The 7,898-nt window shown below is 41.7% G+C and overlaps 2 pseudogenes; both read left to right on the plus strand.

Annotated features, from left to right (window-relative positions):
• The first annotated feature begins 6,614 nt into the window (after positions 1-6,614).
• LOC108490651 lies at positions 6,615-6,839 on the plus strand (annotated as a pseudogene).
• A 193-nt stretch (positions 6,840-7,032) lies between these two features.
• On the plus strand, positions 7,033-7,493 carry LOC108490652 (annotated as a pseudogene).
• The last annotated feature ends 405 nt before the right edge of the window (positions 7,494-7,898 follow it).

The following is a 7,898-nucleotide window of genomic DNA, read 5'->3' on the forward strand; positions in this document are numbered from 1 at the left end:
TGAGAACCACAATGATGCTATAGGCCCTTCTCTGAAATCAGATACAACCCACAGATTCCCTAGCCCTATTCATGACCCTCTACTTTATTCCAACTCCAGAAATTTAGTTCAGTGGTACTCTTAGAACAAGATAGGCCCTGGGGGAGGGAGAATCATGAGTAAACAATCACTTGTTTATTAAAATTACTTTCTTTAATTTCAAAACTTAGAAGAGTCTAGATTTTTTAAGTGGTGAAGGAAGCAAACAGTATGACGACACCTCAAAAAATTAAATAGTCTCCATATGATCCAGCAAGTCTGCTACGTAAATACCCCAAAGAATTGAAAGGTGTGTCTCAAAGAGACGTGTATGGCCATGTTCCTAGCAGCATTGTTTACAACAGACACAAGGGCAAACAACCCAAGGAACAAATGAAGAAACCAAATGCAGTCTATACATGCAGTGGCATATGAGTCAGCCTTCAAAGTAAAGGGAATTCTGACACATGCTACAAAACGAATGATCCGCAAGAATGTCATGCTATGTGAAACAATCCACTCATGAAAGGACAAATGCCACCTGATTCTACTTATATGATCAAAGTAATGAAATTCATATGGACAAAAGTTAAAGCAGTGCCTATCAGGGCATAGGAGAGGGACAAGGAGGAGTTGGCGTTTGATAAAGATGAGGGTGGTGGTGACGGTTACACAGAAATGAGAATGTACTTAAATGCAATTAACTGTATGATTAAAATACTTAAGATGATGAGTTTTATGGCATGTGCATGTACCACACTTTAAATTTTAAAAAGAAGCACTAGCTAAAAGTTTTCATTTAAGCATACCAACATTCCTTATTACACATAAAAGGCAAAGGATTTAAACCATGGGGATTTGAGGAACTGAAGTTGAGGCACCTGTTTAAAATCAGGTGATGTTAGCATTTCTGATTTGTAGCCCATCTGAGAGTCAAGTATCTAGGACTCCAGGGCCAGCTGGGCTGGGGCCCTACAGTTAGCCTCCAGAAACTGAAAGGGAAAAGGCCAGAAAGCAGAAAAAGCACCATGATGCGATTCAGTGACTGCTATTTTTTAAATATTTTATTGAGCTTTTTTACATTTCATACAATAGTTCTTAATCAAATTAAGATCCCTCCTCCATCCATGGCCCCCCACACACACCAGGCCTCATGTATTCTGCCATGCATGTTAAGTCCCATCCAGTCAAGCCTTTGGACCCAGATGTCCTTCAGTGTAAGTTCATCCACTGGACTCTAGTCAGCCTATCTAGAGATCTTAAGGAAGGTCCACTCTCCCTCACCCATCAGTAATCAGTCTCCAACAGTTCCCAGGGTAGGGCCGGCCCACCACCCATTTCCCCCTCTCCACTCTGGACTCTTGTCTGATTGTGTTGGCATGAGCCTTGTGCTCATCACCACCATTACTACAAGTAGACATGAGCAAGATTCCAGTGGCCTGAAAATCTGTTTCCCTATTTTTGATTACCAACCCTGGCTCTTACAATTGTTCCACCCCCTCTTCTGCAAAGGTATCTGAGCTGTGGGTGGGTGAGGTTTAAAACAGATGTCCTACCCAAGGACACACACTCTGCAGTCTCTTATTCTCTAAAACTTAGCCAGATGTGGCCTTCTGTGTGCATCCCATTCTGTTGTATGAGGAAGTTTTGCTGGTGAGGGTTGAGGGATGCACTAGTATTCTCTCCACCCTCTGTTGCACTATGTTCCACAAGTCTTAGGTGTAGGTTCCACTGTTAGATATGTCACCTAGGGGTGGGCATCTCTCAGACATATATTCTCTGTGTGTGCTATTTTATGCATCATGAGTCCACTAGAAGTTACTTAAACAAATAGCTTCCTTTGGGAATTATTACAAGGTTATTTTTTCTAATGTACTCAGAATACTTAGCAATGTGACCTGACCCAGATGGGCCCAAGACCCTAGATGGGATTTGGACTCTTCAACTGCCTCCCCTGGTAGCCTGCCTTATTTCCCCAGCTCAGCTGATCACTATGAGTGCCTGCTCCAACTCCTCTTTGCTCTTTGATGAGCCAGAGAAAGGATAAGTACACATCCCCTAACACAGTACCCTGTGCTGAATAGAAATATATGTAGACACGTGGGAAACAAAACCATATTTTTCCTTTGAATGAACTCATTCTAGATTGGAAAAAAATGAAGTTAAAGAAAGTAAGAGCATTGCTACTATTTTTTTTCCCGGACTAAAGAGAAGTGTAAATAGAATTGTTCCAGTCGGCTGCAATGTCAGATTCTACTGTTTATCTAACTGAAAGCCTATTTAATTTCAACAGAGACACATTCGTTCATTCATTCACACAGCAAGCACTTTTAGAGCAGCTTATACTGAGCCAACAGCTAGGCTGGAAGCTGAGAAGATGAAAAACCCCTAGTCAAGGCATGCCACAAACCACAGGCAAGAGAAGGAGCTGCTGAAGAAAACGATCAGGAATCAATGGGGAGACCTTAGGGGACCTCCCCCATTCATACTGCACAGACAGCTTCCAATGGGAGCCGTCTGAGTACGAGTTCCCTGGGCCTGAGAAGAGCAGTAGTGTATACAGTGCATTGGCAAGCCCTTGCATGCAAAAAGCACAGTTAGTCAAAGGCTAGGGGTTGTCTATTTTGGACTGAAAATAAATATGCTCAGCTTTATACCCTCAACTCTGCCATCGTGATACTAAAGAGAACCACCGGCAGGTTGTAAACGCATGGAGATGGCCATGTGCCAAAGCAACTTTATTTACAGACATTGGAATTTGAAATTCATATTATGTTCATGTGTCATGAGATAGCATTCTCTGAGTTTTTTTCCACTCATTTAAGATGCTAGGAACATTCTCTGATCATGGACTGAAAGTAAACTGACAGTGGGTTTGTTACCAGAATTATTAGAATCAGACCTTGACCCTGAGACCCACGTCCACCCACCCGCAACAAGCCACGTTCAGCCACCTGTCCCCAGCAGCCCAATTAAAGATACATGTAAAAGTGAAAAGAAGATAAATGATATTTATTCAACGTGGCAGCTTTAGGAAGAAGAACAAAGAGATCCAGTGACACTCCTCTTCCCCCAAAAAGTTCATCTTCAGGGCTCTAACATGAGGTTTAGATTTAAATAAAAGGCAAGAGGGATGTATAACTAAGCAGTCCTAGTGAAGGTGTGATCTTGCCCATCACTGACCCATCACTGTCTCAGCTCCAGTATCTCTTGTAAGGTGATCTGAGAAGATACCAGAACTTTGTAAAAATCTCTTTCTGGGAGACAAATTCCTCCTCTATCTAGCCTTTTCCTTCTCTCAACATGAGATTCACGGAAATTTCAATTTTTTTTTAAAAATTGGATTTATTTATTTTTATGTGTATGAGTATTTTGTCTGCTTTTATGTAAGTGCACTACATGCATAGAATGCCTTTAGAGGCGAGAAGAGGGCGTCGAATCCCCTGGAACTGAAGTTCTGGATGGTTGTTAGCCACCATGTTGTATGCTAGGAACCAAACCTACAGTCATTACTCTTAACTGCTGAGATATTTCTCCAGCCCCTGAAATTCCAATGTTTTAAGGTCCATTGTTTCAATAGTCTGATAGAACAAGTGCCTCTTTAGAATATCTTCATTCCTGTCAGAATGGTTATAGGTTGGCTTTGATTGACCCTGATCTGCCATGCTGAAAGTTGTTCAGAAAGCCTGGGATATTCTGGCATGGGAGTGGTGAACATGAGGCTGGAGCAAGAAAACGATGTACTTTTTGTTCACTAGATTTTATTCTCTTGTTTTGAACTTTTTTTTGAGATGGAGTCTCATGTAGCCCAGGTTAGCCTCTAATTGACAATGTAACCAAAGATGACTTTGAAGTCCTGATCCTCTGCCTCCACTTGCCAAGTACTGAAATTACAGGTGTGTGTCATCATGCTCTGCTTTCATTGGGTTTTAAAAAGATGTATTTCTGTTAACTTTTAGACAGGCAATGTTTTCATGATCTAAGCATCAAAAAGATAGAAGTTTTCAGTAAAGTATTTCCTTCTATAGGAGTGAGGGAACGTCCTTTCTGCCCTCTGAAGGTGGATAATGGAGTCTGTTGAAGCAAACTGACAATAGGCAGATCAACAGAAGAAAAGACACATATAATTATAAAAGGCACAGGGGCTTCTCCAGACAGTAAGAGCCCAGTAACTGAAAGATATTTACAAGCTTCCATGTTCCTCCTCACAGAAGACAAGGAAATGGAGGCTACAGTCAATTGTATTTTTTTTTGTCAACTGTATTTTAGTAAAGATTTCTAGGGAAGGTAAATGGGCAGGAAGAATAGACAATGGAACAAAGTTGGTCTAGAGTCTGGGTGTTTGGCTTTCTATCTTTTGTAAGGATGAGACTATAGAGAGGGACTCGAGATGATTCCAAACTTGAGAGTAAACTCCTGAATTTTGGAAGAGACAAGATATAGGGAAGGCGGAGCAGGCTAAGAGAGACCTTGAGGTTGCATTATTTGTTCAAAGTATTCACCATGTCAAGTGCCATACTTTTGAGTAAAGTTTCCTGAGCCCCAATATTCCCATCCTACTTCTTATCTATCTGCCCGACTACTAACCTTTGTTTCCATAGGAAACTGATGTTTCTAGCTTCCTGTTGTTTCTAGACTTGTGCAAATGCATTCTTTTGTTCATTAAAAAAAAGTAAATGTAAGCATGCAATGGACATGGTCCAGTATCCTGCTACTTTGATACATACACATGGTTTGGAACTCTTACCATAGCCTTGTAAAATGCTCTCAGTCTTCTTTATATAGTGTGGTAGTTTGAATAAGAAATGTTCCCCATAGGCTGAAGTATTTGGAACACTTTGTCCCCAGTTGGTGACAATGTTTGGGAGGTAATGGGACCTTCAGAAGGTATGGCCTTGCTAGAGGAAGTACTTCACTGGAAACAGTCTTTGAGAGTTTATAACATAGTCAAATTTCCAGTTTGCTTTGTCTCCTTCCTGTTTGCCACTGAGGATGTGAGCTCTGGCTCCTGCCACCTTGCCTGGTGCTCCTGCCATGTCTCCTCACCATGATGAATTCTTATACTTCTGGAACTATAAGCCAAAATAAACTCTGTCTTTTGTGGGTTCGTTCTGGCCATGGTGTTTTATCACAGCAACAGAAAAGTGACTAATGCACACAGCATGGTGATGTTATGCAAATAGCCACAATGATGTAACTACTATCTCATTGATGAACATTTAATGTTTCAAATCTTTCATTGCTGAAAACTATACTGCTATGAAGATCTTTTTAAATAATTATCATACACAGTTACAGATTTCTTTATAGCATTTTTATACATACTTAGTTTTGGTTGATTCTTTACCTCCTCCCACACACATCCCTCCCCATCTCCCTGCCCCCACTCCCGGCTCTTGTTTTTGACCACCAGTATTTCGCCTTCAACTTTTTTATCCCAAGTGTTCTATTAGCCTCCCTACACCTTCCCTTAAAGCCCCCTTTTATCCTGCCTCATGGGCCCTTTTCTAATTTCCTGGCCTCTCACACTTACACTCACATAAAGACACATGTACAACAATTAGAAGCTAGGATCCGAATATGAGGAAGAACCTGTGATATTGGTCTTTCCGGGCCTGGGTTATCTCACTCGGTATAATATTTTTCCTGTTTCATATGTTTTCCTGAAAATCTCATAATTACATTTTTCTATACCACTCAATAAAATCCCACTGTGTATATGTACCCCATTTCCATTATCCATTCATTGGTTGACGAACATCTAAGCTAGTTCCACTCTCTTGCTATTGTGAATAAAGAAGCAGTAACCTTTCTGCAGTAGGGTATGGAGTCCTTCGGGTATATGCCCAGGAGTGGAATAGCTGGGCCGTCTTATACATGCTTTGTTCACCCATGAGACTGTTTATCTGTAAGGTAAACACTTCTACTCTGCCATTGACATTGGAGTTAGAGCAAAAGCTCCATTGGTGTCATTAGACTGGACCCATCTCTGAAAGCTATTTAAAGAGATAGGCAACCTTATCCAGGGACACTTACCCACCCAAGGCTCAGGGACCATTGTGGAAGAGGGGCTGGAAAGATTGTAAGAGCCAGGGGTAGTGCATGACCATAAGGGGACAGAGTCTTACAGGATCCTGGGAACTTGCTCATATGAGCTTACATCATGGTGACAGCATGTACAAGACCCATGTAACCTCAATCAGACAAAAACCAGTATAGAACTGGGGAAATGGGAAGGAGGTCCCAACCTTAGTTGAGGAACTATTGGCAGCTGATCACTGTTGGGTGAGGGGAAGTCAATCTTCTTTAAGGAACTGATGCTAAGTAAGCTGACCAGGCTCCAGTGGATGAACTTACACCAAGGGCCATCTGTGTATATAAGCTGATTTGATAGGCTTTAACATATATTACAGAATGCATGAAAGAAACCTTATGGACAGGCTGTGCAGGATTGCAAATAGAGAGTGTCTAAATATGATTAATATATGTTATATGAAATCCACAAAAATTCAATTAAAAATACACTTTAAAAAGAGAGAGATAGGCCACCTGCTTCTTCGCAGCTGTTCCGTGCCCACCGAGGAGCCGCTGTGAGCAAGGCCCACCCTCCCCAGCTGAAGAAACTTATGGACAAAAAGTTATCATTGAAGTTAAATGGTGGCAGACATGTCCAAGGGATACTGTGGGGCTTTGATCCTTTCATGAATCTTGTGATCGGTGACTGTGTGGAGATGGCAACTACTGGGCAGCAGAATAACATTGGAATGGTGGTCCTACGAGGAAACAGTATCATCATGTTAGAAGCCTTGGAACAAGCTTAAACAAAGGCTGTTCAGCAGAGCAGTCCACGTTCCCTCCCCAAAGGGCCTGTTTTATTATGACGTAAAATCTGGTCGTGTACATTTTCATATGAAAGTTTTTGATAAATAAACTTCTGTAGTGAGAGAGAGAGAGAGAGAGATAGGCAACCTGGTCTTCCCTTTCACCACCATCACTGAGGTGGCACCCGCCAAAATGAAGTTCAAGCCCTTTGTGACTTCTGAGTGAAGCAAGAACAGGAAAAGGCATTTCAATGCACCGTCTCACATTCAGAGGAAGACTGTGTCCTCCCCTCTTTCCAAAGAGCTGAGACAGAAGTACAGTGTTCAGTCTATGCCCAACTGAAAGGATGATCAAGTTCAGGTTGTAGGAAAGCACCACAAAGGTGAGCTGATTGACAAAGTGGTCCGGGTTTACAGGAAGAAATATGCCATCTATGTTGAGTGGGTGCAGCGGGAAAAGGCTAATGGTACAACTGTCCATGTGGACATTCAGTGCAGCAAGGTGGTTATCGCCAGGCTAAAGCTGGACAAAGAACCAAGAAAATCCTGCAATGCTAACCCAAATTTCCCCAAGTAGGAAAGAAAAAGGGCAAATACAAGGAAGAAACCATCAAGAAAGTAGAGAAATGGTGTCTTATCTATGACTCTCATTAAAAACTGCTTAAATGAAAAAAAGAGATGACAACCAAAGTGTGGCGGTATATGTCTGTTCTCCCAGCTGAGAGTCTAGAGGAGGAGGATTACAAGTTCAATGCTTGCATGGGCTACAGAGAGTTCCAGATCAGCCAAGACAACTTTGAGACCCTGTCACAAAACAGAGGGAAAAGAGAGCTGGGGTTGTGGCTTCATGGTAGAGCACTTGCTTGGCATATGCAAATCCCTGGGCCCCACTCCAGCAAACGGGGGTTGAGAGAGACTAGTGGTGACGAAAGCAAGAAACAAGTTTATTAACACTGTAACCATATTTTAAAGAACATAAAAGTGACTTTCTATATCCCTTTTTGTGCTTCAGAATGACTTATGATTCAATATTCTACTAAGTATAACCTTGAATTTGGG

Source organism: Nannospalax galili, unplaced genomic scaffold (assembly GCF_000622305.1).
Source record: "Nannospalax galili isolate Female #2095 unplaced genomic scaffold, S.galili_v1.0 scaffold513, whole genome shotgun sequence".
NCBI lineage: Eukaryota > Metazoa > Chordata > Mammalia > Rodentia > Spalacidae > Nannospalax > Nannospalax galili.